A 15440-nucleotide genomic window follows, 5' to 3' on the forward strand; every position below is an offset into this window, starting at 1 on the left:
AGAACCACTTATTTTGATGATCGACCTGGAAATAAACGATCGTCTTCTATACCTTTAAGTGGATATAGGTGATAGATGGATGATACTTATTCATATTGCTGTAACTATAAACATGTATTTGTTTGGAATGATGTAAACTCAAGCGAAGCAGGTTATTTACAACTGCAACAACATTGTTTTTGGGCTATATACAATTAGACTTATTAAGAATATTCAGTCACAACTGAATATTTCAACCCAAGGAACCAGATCGCACAAAGAAATCCCAGTGTTGCACTGCAAAGTTACACGCTCTGCCAGACTCCAATAATAGCTGTACCATGTTTTCAGAGGGCTATTTTATTTCTATAAGACTAGCCAACAACAGTCCTTCCTTCATATTTGCAGTAAGACTAGGTTCTAGTCAACAATATATTATTTACAGCTTTGGTCATTTATTCTGCCTGTAAAGCAGCACACAGGCAAATCTGCATGTCAGAGCTAATGCTGTTGGTGCATTGCTGCCAGTCAGAGCTGGATCTAATAAATACCCCTGACTTCACTTAACTTTGTCATTTATAGAGATGCCCTATAGACATACATATGCACTTACACAACTTTTTTTTTTCTTACAGCTCTATAACTTTGTGTTTACAGAATCAGAATTTATAATGTTATAAAATGTAAAGCTTTAAAGGTTTAATTTGAATATTGGTACACACATTCAAAGTAAAGAAAACACACTTTATCTATGCTGAGAAAATAATCTAATGTAATAGCAAAAAAGCACATTGATCAGCTGCCCATGCTCTATCTCCTTGCAAAGCAATGTACCTTTTTTCAATTAGCTTTGTGAAGTTCATCCTTTAATAATTTGGACACTTGGTTCAGATGTGTTTGAGCTATACAGGCGTCCACATTGTGCAGAGCTGATATCTGCGTATTTCCATCCACGGTTTAACTGGAACAAAATGTTTCCTACATGACATCTAATTAATGACAATCCTCCTGGGGAAACAGGAGCAATGCTCAGCCCACAAAAAGCCCATTTAAACTCATCAGCAGGCTTCCTACAAATCTGTGTATGCAGGATTTTATCCTGTTATGGTTAATAATTTTAGAGTATTTGAATATTGTCCTGTGTTTATAAACAACTTGCTTAGAATCCTGTTCTCATAATCCCACAGAAAAGACAAAAACAATGAATAATTTAATGAAATGTCCTGCTTGATTTCTATTAATATATACTTGACACAAACACAGTCTAAAATCATTTTTTGTAGAAAATTAATTTCCATTGAAAAGACCAAAATGACATTAAATATATCACTTTCATTATTTAAATGCTTTAAGGGTTAAAATAGAGCAATACTATTTAATAAACCACAAGAAATGTGAAAGGATTGTTTGGATAATGTTTTGGTTTTCAACAGGGGGTCCACGACCCCTAGGGGGTCCACAGAGGTACTGCATTAGGGTCGCAAAAGTTTTGGTTGAGTTATTTTTTAAAATATCCCCCCTGCAATTTTTCGCACTAATTGAAAAGTCTTTAAACAACATTAACATGAATTCAACACACCGTAGTAAACAGATAAATGGAGGCAGAAGATGTCTTTCAGTCATCAATGCTCACATTCAGTGACACACAGGAACTCTTTAAACCTGGGCACCGTTTCATTCACAACACCAGTGCCATAAACCAGGATTCAGAATCAGAAATACTTTAATAACCCCAAAGAGAAATTACTTTAATTACATGACTCCATCTGTAATAGAGTGACTATAGGTTTGATATAACACAATTTCATACAATACATACAATTAGGGGGTCCCCACTCCATCTCGCCATCAGTTTGGGGGTCTTTGGCCTAGAAAATGTTGAAGACCCCTAGTCCAAGACATGGAACAAATAGGTTTGGAAGAGATGGACTGGACTGTCCCTGACCCCAGAAGAACATTTTGGGCATGAAATAGGGAAGAGACTGCAAGCAAGAAATTACTGTGCAACATTATTGTCTGACTTCATGAATACATTTCTGTTTAAACCCAGTGCATTAAGTAAGACTGAGGTGTCACTCAAGATGTTGTGTGTGTGAACGCTGACAAATACATTTTATAGATAAGCATAACCTCCTGAGAGATTTTGCATTATGCACCAATTTAAGTTTTTTCAATTGGTTATGCTGTAAACATTTCTATTCCAGTTCGCATTAGAAGTACAGGCCTCAGCCTTGATGTGTAAAGATATAGATGGTGAGGAAAGATGAAGAAAAACAGAAGTTGTCAGAGTGAATTAGGCTTTTGTGGTGTTGATGTATCTCCCTCTAAGCCTGTTTGCTCTCTCTGAAAACACATATTGATCTCAAATTTCACGACGACGCAAATATTCACCAAAACAGTTTTCACTTGGACTCCCTGTTGTGTTTCTTAAGGAGACACCCTTATTAGCTCCTACTTTATATATTCAAAACAGATTTCTGTGTTCATTTGCGCATATTGAAGGTCTGAATTGGCACAGAAATGTGTGTGTCCCTTGGCTTCGCAGTCTAACAGTGTGTTTACAAGATGTTACAGAGTGCTAAGTGGAGCTGTGAATGTGTGATTTGCTGGAAGTGAGAGGAAGTACAGAAACAGACACTATTCTCACAGCTCTTAAAAAATAGATTTTTAAAGGTCATTTTTCCCCCGTTGCTTTGTTCACATCTGTTATTGTACTAAAGCAACCTCAGCTGAACTTATTTGGACTCCACTAGACGGCTGACTGATAGCATGAGGTTTGCCACACCTACTCATTTAGACAATGGCGTAACGACACAACAATAGGCCCATAAGCACATTATCTGTGTGGGCCCCATATGAAGTACAACACCCAGTCTCCTCCGCTGCCATAGACAACCAACCCGAAATGTGCCCATACAAACACACTTCATCATTTCATCCTTCTTCACCTTCACTAGACATGGATATACTTTAGTATATTCTGCTGTAAAATGACTGTTATTGGGCTACCTTGAGTTTCACAGCTCCCCTCCTCATCCACGCTCTCTCCATCCCTCTTCAATCTTTACTCACTGTACAGTAGCAGTAACATCCACCTCTGCCTCTTCGGTTCTTTTAAAGAAAATGTTTATTTATGGAATTTTTTTTCCCGCTCTTCCAGCAGCTCTTCTTTGCTTTTTCTTTTGTGGAATCCGCTTCAGTAACTCTTTTTGGTATCCATCGTCGCTAACACATCGTACGTAACGGTTATGGTTTTAATCGACGCTCTGGGTTACCCATAATTCCAAGTTGTATTGTAAAAAATAAAATACATTGTTCTTTTAGGATCTATATTTCAGTTTGAAACATACAGTATATGAGTGTATTTTTTACCAACCGTCTAATTAACTATACACAGTTATTAACATAGTAATTAAAAGTACCACTGTCTGCTTTGCTATTGGTGTCGTGTTTAAACGGTTCACCATCATGTTGAAATCTGTTGGGGTATAAATAAGGTCCGGTCAGTGAATTTTGTATCAGGTGGGTTTAAGATGAATATTTCGCACCATTACATTTGCAAAGAGACTTCCAAGTCCACAATTACATAGGGGGCCAACCAGGTGTCAGTGACGGGGCCCCTAAGAGGTCAGGGGCCCCTAAGCAACTGCATACTCTGTTTGCCGGCAGTTACGCGATTGCACTTAGAGATAAAGGTGTTATGGTTTCTATTACAATTGAGTGATATTTTCTGTGGTTTGCACTTATTCTCTGTTGTGGAGACAGTTATACAATCAAAAACTTGGACTTACTCACTCTGCACCATGTCTTCCTGCCATTACCAGTGTTTTGTCTTTATTCTGTCTTTCTTCAGCATCCCTGCTGTATCTGCCTGCACACAAAGAGATGAATGAGCCCACCTGGTCCTCCCTACTCTCTCCCTTTCGACTAGGCTGCTTTTTTTTGAGTTTCTCAAATACACTGATAAATTTGATCAAAAGCCCTTGAGCCGCTCAATTTTTCTTGTGCTGTAAAATATTGGATTCCCTTTGTGCTGCAGGTAGTTTCAAGAAAGTATGTTGCAGTATTGCAGCATAAAATTTATAACACTTTAACCACTGCAGTTCTTCTGTGACAAATAAAGCAGTTTGATGCCTTTTTTTCTACACAGACAGTTGGTCAAATCTTTTATATTTATTTTTATGTCCAGATAAGTTTGCACTCTTACACAGATGGATGAAAACTTTTAACAAATGTATTTTTTTTGTTTGTTTTTTTTACCCTAGAGATATGCACACATAGTGGCACCTAAGGGGAATTTAGAGAAACAAATTAACCTTTTTTTGGACTGACCCGCGATTGATATTTTAGACCCAGGACATTCTTGCTGCAAGGCAGTAATGATACCAACCCAATGCAATTACTATCAAAGAAATGTAACTTGAACATTTCTTTGAATGTGTGCCTAATTTTTGTATCTGATCAAATGGTCTGGTACAAAGTAAAAATACATGACTTCCTATTTAATGGGGTTACAATGTGCCATTGTGGTCATGTTCTATTAGCTACTTTTTCAAAAAATGATGATGCCCCTTCCAACCTATTATTGACTCCCGTAGCTTGAAAGCTGATTAGTGAAAAGGCTTCATTGTTGCTTTTCATGGCACATATTACCAGTGAATGGCTAAGTATTACAATAAGCAGAATGAAGTGCTATCAGGATTAAGGATATGAAAAATTGCTAGTTGACTTTCCTGGGTTTCAATTTTTTTCTTAAATATAGGTACTATTATCTTTCAAAAAAGAAGAGTGTTTGCTTGACTTACTTTGACTTTATGTGGAACTCTGTACCTTTGTCAGATGGCTATGGCCATGATAGATTGATTAAGCAACATACCCTTCAGGGGGTGGGAGAACTATGATGGATTGGGTTGGCTTCTTTTCCAAATAACATGAGAACCTTGTTGACTTTGTAGCAAAGATTTACAAATAAAATAAAAATGGTCATTCCTTCATTTTTCTTAACATAATGATGCAAAGCATATGAGAAAATCAGGACAGAATTTCTAACCCCTCTCAATGCCTTTTCAAATCTAAATCTCTTTGATTAAGTTGAAGAGAATACAACATAAGAGGAAGCAGAGATATGGATCATTTAGAAAATCAGCATAAACAGAAAAGATCAAAGATTCTTCTTTTTAAACATGCTTAACCTTGTTATACTTTATTGGACGAGGTCACGGAGTTCTGAAGACATTTAATAGCACGGGTATCTATAAGTGGAGTTTACTGAATCTTTCTTTACGTTCCTTTTTGCCTCAGAATAATTTTAGTTTGATCATATGCTTGAACATGAATGTAAAATTGTAAGTATACATTATAAAGTTATTTAAGTGAAAGCTTTACCCAAGGCACCAATTGTTGGGGTGTGCTGATTCAACTTTTCCGATATGATACCGATATTCCAGCTTTGAGAATTGACATGATATAATATGAACATGAATCATACCAACTGCTATAGTGTAGAATGCTAGAAGAGGCTTGATCAAGTAGTATTACTTAAACAGGGATTAAAAGTCAAAAGCAATAGATATAAAAACTGACCAATGAGTTACATAAACTTTTAACAGAAGCGCAGTGTTTCTATCAGCATGAAAATATCAGATTTTAGATTTGAAAATCTGATATACATTTTTTGGACTAATATCACACCAATAGCTGATATTTATAGGAACATCCCTACCAATTAATATGGACTGATTTCACTAAGACTTAAGTTTAATAACCTATTGATTTAAGGTATTTTCCATTTTAACAGATGCATGTTTGAGAATAAACCCTCTAAGATACAACCTGTTATTGACTCCAGCTGCCTAAAAGCTGATTAGTGTAAAGGCCTCTGTACTGCTGCTATTAATGGCATATATTACCAGTGGATGGCTGAGAATGGCCATCAGCAGAATGAAGTGGTATTAGGAGTAAGGATATGGTCAGTCACAGTGAAATCACTCTTGAATGCTCATAGCTGCGAGAGGAGAAGAGCGCTGCCCTACTTTGAGTCTGGCATAATTACATAATGCTTGAGTACCTGCAGCACCAGCAGCATGACAACTTCTGACTGAGAATGTAAACTGTGGGGAGAGCAGACAGTTTCTACACACTTCTAAATCCCTTTTCACGCCTTGCAACTTAATTTCCTCTCAGAATTTTCATGCACCTGTTTACGTATTTCGCTTTTGACTGACAGGCCGTCATTCTTTCAGTTTTTATTTTTCTGCATTAAACCTTTTTTCCCACTTTTTTTTTGGCTTTTACCGCCATCCAAGCTTTCTATTTCCATCAAACCAATCTACCCCTTTCTGTCCTATTCTCATCGTTAGATGTTCTTGTCTTTTTTAGCTCTCCTCTCCAACTGCAAGTGTCACACACCAAATAGAGGGTGACAGCGTACAGCTGTGTGTTTTGTACCCCAGACAGGATCTTAGAGGAAAGCTTATCTGTGTTCACATACACCCACAATTACACACACGTTGGAAGACGAAGGGAGGGATCGTCACTAACCTGAGTCTTTCATCTGTCGCTTATATAATCACTGTAAGATGGAGTTGCTCTGTGTGGCTTGAATACATTATACTGTCAGACATGAAATCATTAAAGTAAAAACATGGTTGTATGATAATATGGCAAGACGATAAACTCTTCTCTTGTTTTTGTTTTTTTTGTCTGTTTTTTTTTTTGTTTGTCCATTGATCATCTTAAGGTATCCGGACATGAACAGATGGACACATGCATTTAATTTTTAAAATCATTACCTATAAGAACACAAACTAATAAGTGATAATGATTAGTGATTCCTTAGGCAAGAATGAATTCCAAAATGTTTGATGTACAGTATGCATGTTTCAGTTTACATTAGTCATTGGCTGCAACCAAGTAGCTCTGCAGAATATAAGGGAAACATTTATTACAATACTGCTGATTTTTATTTTGATGGTAATATCTAGTAACATGAACCCAAACTTGCTTGTTTTGTTGTTGTTAGAAAATAAATACTCCTTGTTTTCCGCTGTAGGGTAATTTTGGTATGTCTCTCCAGCAATAAAAGCACAGGTGTATACTAGAGATGGACCGATCCAACTGCTTTCAATTTAATCCGATACCAAATTTGCCAACAACAGATTCCCATCCGATACTACTGTTGAATAAAAGAGCTGTATACCTTGCCGTTTAAGTAATTTATTAAGGTTGACATAAACATTGTAATACTAAAAAGCTCACAAATGAACACAGATATAATTCATCACTAGCTGCTGTGCTTGCTCTGCATACTGATGTCACTGGCATTACAAACATAGGATTCCAAAAAAAATAAATCCAAGTAATTGTATTGATGTTAATATAAAAAAAAAGGAAATGACTGGATCGGAACGCTGAATCTACATCATTAATGCAATATCCGACTAAGCTAAAAAGTCAAAACTTAACAACATAAAAAAAGAAAACAATAGATGAAAAGAAAAACATCTTCCAGAAAAATCCCCCCAAAAAACAACACTTTTCACAATATCATTTTTAGATTAAATAAAACACCTTCATTAAAAACACTATATATTCTGATACTCTTGTCAGTATCTCAGCTGTTCAGAAGTTACGTCAGGTGTGGCCATCAATGTAAATGAAATTCTTCCTATCAGGCCAAATATAGTATTGGCATGCAAAAGTTGCATACATAGCACTTAAAATATATTATACCAAACCCATACTGAAAATATTATTTGTTACCTTACTGCAGGTTTACTGTCAAGGTAATAAAGTCAATGTTATAAAAGGTGTATTAATAAGTAAGAATCTATGAAATATTTTAACCAGTTAAATTTCCATAAAAAAATTAATCAAAAGAGCATAAATTAAATCAGCTGCTGTGTTGGCAGCACTAAACTGCAAAATGGGAGGCTCAGCATACGTCCTGCGGACAGTTCAAGTCATTTTAAAAAGAAAGCAGAAAAAGTTTTAGAGAAACTGGACTTTTCACCAGCTTTATACAGGATGGAAAATTAAAATGTCTTATTCTAAAATCTCGCTGTAAATGCTGCGTGTCTGTTTTGGAAGGAACTGCAGTCTCTCATGGTTTAAAATGTATAATAATGGCACCCTTCATCATATTAAAGTAATGTTTGAAATTATATGGGCAAGCTGCGAGCAGCATCTATGTTATGCTGTCAGAGCCTGAAATAATTTACCAGCTAATACTAGATTGTCCTTTTTGTACTGCTACATGATGTAAAATATAATAACGATATAAAGATAAAAAAGAAAAACAAAAGGGCAATATTATACATAAAAAGCAACTGTAAACTACTACTAGATTACATGAGTAGTATTTTTTGATCATTTTCCAAGTCTGTGTATTGTGATCAAAATAAAAATGAATACATATTTTTTTAGAAAGTAATACCAATAATACATCAAATATTTTTGCAGCAGGGTGATTGGTACATTTCATCTTTTTTTCTTTGCCAAAGCAAATCCTCTCTCTAGAGCTTCATCACCAAATTTATGACACATATCATCTTCTCTTGTCAGCCATTCTTTACTCATCTTTTGCAAAAAAAAAATAATAATAATAGCACCACTTCTCAATAGTCTTTCTCCTGTACTTCCTCGTCAGCGAAACTTTATTTTAGAACAAATTGAGATTAATACATATGCACCAACTTATGGGTAGCAAAACCAACAATAATATGCTATTTGTGACTTTTAGACTACTTTAGACAGTCTTGTTTTATTTTTCCAATAATAAATTGATAAAAGCTACAATATAGCTTAGAATTTTCTGTGCCAATACAATTATGTTTGAAACTGTGGTAGTTTTACTCCAAATAAATCATACTGTGAGAATTTCATAGATATTTTAGTCTTAAAGAGGTAGTTGTGCATCTTCATATGCCTTATAAATAGGTTAGTGACAGGAGTAATACCCCACAGATCAATACAGCTGCACCAGTGTGGTCATTATCAGATTACACACATTTTAATTTAATACTCCTTCGGGTTCTTCAGATTGATAATCTCCGACTGCATGAAACTTAATCTTCAGCCACTTCAAATCCTTTTATAAATATATCCACAGATCTTTAAATTCAGACAATGTCTGACTCATTAGCTGCTTTGGCACTAAAACTGACTTTAAGAGCGGTGGAGTGAAGGTGGGGGTGTGGGCTTCCTTGACATGTGTCCAGGAAGCCCTGCTCAGACCTCTTGCTCCATAAATGATGCCATCTGTGCAAAGATAAGGTGGGCACAGAGACAAAAAAGAAGGGTGCTAATAGCACATGCGTCCTGCCAGATTTGTAGAACAAGCAAGGGTGGGTGGCTTGTAAGAGTGATCGTGGCAAAGAAAATGGTAGAACCTGTTTTTGGATGATACCCTAGATTTACAATATACATAAAATAATAAATTATACCTGAGAGATAAAAAACAATTCAGACACATACCTTGACAAGTATTATAGTTGGAAAATATGTCTTTTTGTCTGTGAAAAAAACGTTAGTTTGGTTTCAGGGAGAAACATTTCAAATAGTATGTTTGGAGTAAAACGATCTCACAGTTATTATTTTGGACAACCACCAAATTTTGTAAAAATAAGCATTGTTCTAATCTAACCCCTGTGAGATGTTAGGAACTACTTTAATACATTTTTGTGCAGTAAAATATTGAGGACAATGGTCAACTATAACCATTGCATCAGTTATGAAGTGTTTATTTGGCTTTTGTTTGAGATAAGTGAAATGAAACTAAGTGGAATAGAGAAAAAATTATAAATAAAAAGAAAAGCAAGCCAGTTCTGCTTTTTTTGTGTTAAAGCTCAATGTTTTAAAACCACAGGCCTCCATACTGTAAAGGGACTGGGTGGTGAACTTATAGTTTTTTTTTTAAATATATTTTCACGATTATTCTTTGTAAATACAATTAAATATGTTTCTCTAAAATAATGTGAATATAAACTATTAAAAGTAATTATCATAGTAGTTGTTATCTAATGTTGGTTTACTGCCTCTTTTTTGTGTGCAAGCATTAGAGGAGTGGCTTCCCTTTGGCAGCTCCTGCTGCTGTGTCTAATCCCACAAAATAAATGATCTTATTTTCTTTGCGGCTGTCAAATGTTTGTGTGTTAGCTTATCTATTGTGCACTCTGCAGGTTTTTGGTAATTAATGAGAAGACGAAGGGTGCATTGCTAATGGGGGGCTCAGCTCCATCTTGTAAGGCCACCTTTAGAAGATCCAGCTCAAGGCTGAAATCAAAGCGAGAAGTGGGGTGCCCATGTCAGCAGCTGAAAGTCATCAAGGATAAATGGAAATATGATGAATTTATCTTCAGATTTAAAAGTCAAGCGACAAGTTAGCCAGAGAAAACATGTACTTCATTTTACACTGTAAAAGTAGGTGTGCAACACAAGTGACATTCAGACAACTTGCATCCTTTTTTTTTACATTAAAAAAAGAAGAAAACAACATCCGATGCCCACATTTCACAATTCTCAGCTTCTATTATTTCCATGTAGTTGAAATATCCACTTAACCTTGCTTAATCATGCCTCACCCTCTTCTATCTAATGTCACGGAGCCATTTGTGATTCATTTTCCTGCAGGTGCGATGCGGCTATGTCCAGTTGAGAAAAAGGTTTGCCACAGTGAGCCAGGAGAGAGGCGTGGTCCAGCCAAAAAGGAGCTAACCCCAGATCAAGGTCAAAAATCTGGAATATGTTTTAAAGGTAAGATATGCCATATCACTCTGCCAATTGCCAAGCTTTGTCAGATAAAGAAATATTGAAAACACATGGAACCAAAAAGTGTTCCAAGAGTGTATACAATCAAATAGCTTAATGTGAAACGATCCTCCTTTAGAGTCTTTGATTATATTATGTCGTTTATCAACAAAGTTGTACATTAAGTGAATGAATGTGACATGAATATTTTCTGCTTTGTACACACATCCTGAAATTTGTATACTCTTCAAACCTGTGGATACCCAAACTGGGCGTTTGTCAAATCAGCAAGGAAACCCAAAAGACACGCAGCAGATCATAACAGAGAGAAGATTAAATGCAAAAACAACGCCATCCCATATGTTGTTGGAGTCTCTGAAAAACTGAAGAGGATTTTCTCCAAACACAAAATCCCAGTACATTTCAAACCTAACAACACCCTTAAACAGAGACTAGTGCATCCCCCCCAGAGCAAATATGAGCGGAGTGCTGTGTGTAGTTCAATCCAGTGAGGAATGCTCTGATCTTTATATTGAAGAAACCAAACAACCTCGCCACAGATGCATGATTCAACACAGAAGAGGGACCTCCTTGGGACCAGACCCGGCGGTACAGCTACATCTTATGGACAAAGGATATTCTTTTGAAGACCAGAATGTTCACATTTTGGACAAAGAAGACAGGTGGTTTGAGAGGGGCGTGAAGGAAGCCTTCTATGTTAAGAAAAAGAAAACAACCTTAAATAGAGGGGGTGGACTCAGATTTCAGCTTTCAAAAACCTGCAATTCAGCAACTGAGTTGATGCCTTCCTACTATCATCACAACCCCCACCCCCTTACAGGGGAACAAAACACCTCGCCTGTTTATCCAGCCAACAATTCCCTTTAACGACCCCCTTTCAGAGACATAGACAGGTATTGGCTATTCCAAGCTAACAAAGAAACCAAACTACCCGCATTCCAAAGGGGCGGACCAGTTCGTCCGGTTTAATTTGCATATTTTCTAAGCCAAACAAGGCTTTATTGTTGGTCCATTCTATAAAGCCTTGAACTCAACTCAACTCAACTCAACTCAACTCAACTCAACTCATTTCTGACATTTTGAAATGAAAAATCTTCCTAGATCGGAAGCGAAACGTCTTCAAACTTGGAAACAAAGTCCAGTGGATTGTTTCTTTTAATCTGGGGTTCATATGTAAATCATGCACCAAAGTGTTTTGCTCTCAGAGATTCACAAAATTCTCTGTATTCCAGTACAGACTTCCCATGAGGTTTATTCTTGCATATAGTTGGCTCTTTGTTTGTTTCTGAATTGATTTTATAGTTTTGTTGTTCACCTTTAAAGCCCTAAATTTAAATGCACATGCATATTTCTCTGATCTTTTCCAGCCTTATGCACTCTCTAGATCGCATAGATCTAATGTCCATTGGTAATTAGTCGTCCCATGGTCCATGTGCCTCCGAAGAGGGGATTGGGCCTTTTTAGTTGCAACTTCTAAATTGTGGAACCAGCTCCCCCTTCATCCCATAGTGTTTAAATTAAACACATCTGTGAAATCTGCCATTTAGTACATTGTGAGAAGGTCTTTTCCTCCCTCTATTTTGTATGGTGTTTGTGTTATGCTTTATGATTGAATGATAATGATCTTGCAAAAGAAAGCATTTTGTTTTAGGGGTTGCTCCAAACGTGAGATGGGCCTCCAGTTATCTTAAATATTGTGAATCACATAAAGCCATAATGTCATAACCTGGGCTTTCCCAAATAACACTAATTGTACAAAGGCTCAGTAATCCTCTGAATTTGAAGAAGCCTCAAAAATGACACCTCTCTTTAAGAAGAGGCTTCTTTCAGTGTGTTTCTATCTTCCAGTAGCAATCAAACAGTCTTGCCTCTCTGCGCGAAGCTCTGTCATTACAAATCCTTGTCTCCCTACATCTCCCATCGATTGTCTGTTTGTCAGGATATTCGAGAGATGTGCCCATATGAGAAAAGCTGACCTACTCTGTGATACAGCAATGAAAGTTTTGTCACGTTCTGGTTTAGCATTGATTATGGACACAAAGAGACTATTTAGAGAAAATTAGACTGGGCGGTGTGGGAGGAAAAAACACGGATCGGGAAAAACAACATGAAAAAGGGAGATAAAGCTTACTTGACTTTTCCTTTAAAGAATTTCTCACTTTTTTTTTTTTTTACCAAAGATGCATGGCTTTTTTATGTTGTTTTATCTGATAACTAAAAGATTTTTTAGCAGTTACATCATAGACGTGACGTGAAGAAAATCATTAAATTAAGCACTTTTTTTATTCACAAGTTAAAGTATACTATTAAAATATCAGTGTTAGGAATCTTAAACTAATTTTGCACAAAAAGTATAAATCTAAGTTACTGTACTTAAGTAGCTTTTTTCTGTATTTGTACTTAATTTAAGTATCCATTTTCTCAGGACTTTTTATTTTAACTGACTACATTTGAACACAACATATCTGTACTTTCTCCTTTTCCAATCTGGCTCATCAATTCTATAAATATCTATAATGACATGTCATGAGAGCCGCATAAAAACAGGTGGAAACTCACAATTGTAATGATAATCTGTCCTGTTTAGCACAATTTGGTTATAGAAAAACACAGATAGCATCATGGATAAAGTGAGGTCACATGGACAAGAAATCCTGGCTCTCAGTTTGCTCTCTAATTCATGCCAAAGGTTTTCTATCTGGTTTAGATCAAGACTCTGTGCAGGTCAATAAAGTTTATCCACACCAGACTCTGCCATCCATGTCTTTATGGACCTTGCTTTGTGCTCTGGTGCACAGTTATGTTGGAAGAGGAGGGGGCAGCTCCAAACTGTTCCAAAAAAAGTTGGAAGCATGGAATGGTCCAAAATGTCTTTGAAGCATTCACTGTTTCTTTCACTGGCACTAAGGGGCCAGGCCCCTACTGTACATCACAACCTCCCCTCCAACAAACTTTACACTTGGCACAGTCAGACAAGCACAGTTCTGCTGGCAACTACCAAACCCAGACTGGTCCATCAGATTTCCAAATGAAGTGTGACTCATCACTTCAGATAACATACTTTCTCTACTCTGGAGTCCAGTGGGTTTGCGCTTTACATCACTGCATCTGACACTTTTGATTGCAGTTGGTCATATATGGCTCTGATGCATCTGCTCAACCATTGAAACCCATTCCATGAAGCTCTCTGCTCTTGACCTAAGTGTGGACACACCTATGAGTGCACGGTTAATCATAATCAAAAAGCAGGATTTGTTGAAATCGCTTATAGTGCAATTAATTTGAAAATATCTTATTTTCAGCTAATAAACAGATTAATACACCTGCTGTACTGAGCCTGTGATGTAGCTACCCTTTTCCTGATAACCACTGAGGCTTTTAATTACAAGTTTTCTGCCACTTCCAGTGAAGAAAGACCCCTGCTTGGCAAATCTTTGGACATGCTGTCAAAAAATGTCTCTAAATAGCATTCCTCCTCTCTCTGTCTCTCCTCAGCCTGTGCATGAAGCCGTACAGCTGAAACAACAGTTGCAGACAGAGTATGACCAAGCATTGGTGGCTGTTCACAACAAATAGAAGGTGGTCAATCAGCTACAAAAGGTATGGCCCTGGATAGGAACAAAGCAGAGAATTAATCACTGAAAACTTTTTTTTTTCTAATATAGATTTTGTGCAGGGACTTAATGCCAAGGTCTCTTGTTCAGTTACTGATGTGTTAGTAGCCCAGTTTTTGCTGATTTACTGCCATACGGTCGATTGCACCAGAAAATAAAAGGATCTCAAAGGTCTGTCCAACTTCTAGATTGATCACAAATACAAGTTTAGCATTGGTGAGTTAGATTTTGTGATAAACATGAAATATACACTCCCTCTGGATAGTATTTGGTCTGTAGTATTTTAATTTTTGTAGTTTGGAAGTGAATGGATTATTATTAAATCAAATAAATAAATCATTATTCTTAAATTATTTTTCAACATAATATGCTGCCTAGTTTTATTTTTTAAACATGACTGATGCATGTGACCTAAGCTTAGGGGGCTTTCATTTCAAAAAGTATTTACTCACTGATACCGAACACAGTATTCAAGTTTTATAATAATTTTAACTTTCAAATTTTCAAACATATTGTTTTAGGTAAACCTTTAACTTGTATATTAAACCAAAATTCTGACAAAACTATCGTAGTTTATTTTTCTTTAGATTATGACCACAATTTAGATAATATTTAAATTTTTAATATTGCTTCATTTAAGCATTAAATCTAATTACTTTTTCTTGCTTGACCAAGATGAGACACAATGTGTACAGAATAGGGCTGCAACAAACAATAATTTTGTCAATCAATTAATCTGTTGATTATTTTTTCGATGAATCGATTAATAAGTGTATAGCCAACGGTTCCTTAAAGAAGATTTTTTTCTATGAAATGAAACCATATGATACTAAAACTTTTCCACTGAAGGAGTTCTGGTTAGAGCATATTGACAGATAACATTTTTTAAAATCTCAAATGCAAAATCTTTATATTGATTTATACAATTTTGATATAATTACTGCTCTAAGTGTGTTGCTTTGTCACGCTTTAGAGTCTCTATACTCCAGTTAACGATTAATCGATTACTACATTAGTTGACGATTATTTCAATAATTGATTAATCGTGATTAATCCTATGAATTGCTTCCCCCTTAATAT

The 15440-nt window shown here is 36.1% G+C and overlaps 1 protein-coding gene across 4 annotated transcripts in view; it reads left to right on the forward strand.

The window, feature by feature from the left end:
- Positions 1-15440, forward strand: part of LOC107100485 (RIMS-binding protein 2-like) — a 61744-nt gene that overhangs the window by 16736 nt on the left and 29568 nt on the right. For all 4 annotated transcript variants that reach the window (XM_015398999.1, XM_015398993.1, XM_015399015.1 and 1 more), the window contains exons 2-3: positions 10609-10731; positions 14242-14346. The gene's annotated coding sequence lies outside the window, so the exon portion shown is untranslated. The remainder of the gene's footprint in view (positions 1-10608; positions 10732-14241; positions 14347-15440) is intronic.

The sequence above is a fragment of the Cyprinodon variegatus genome, unplaced genomic scaffold, assembly GCF_000732505.1.
Source record: "Cyprinodon variegatus isolate N-32 unplaced genomic scaffold, C_variegatus-1.0 Scaffold29, whole genome shotgun sequence".
Lineage (NCBI taxonomy): Eukaryota > Metazoa > Chordata > Actinopteri > Cyprinodontiformes > Cyprinodontidae > Cyprinodon > Cyprinodon variegatus.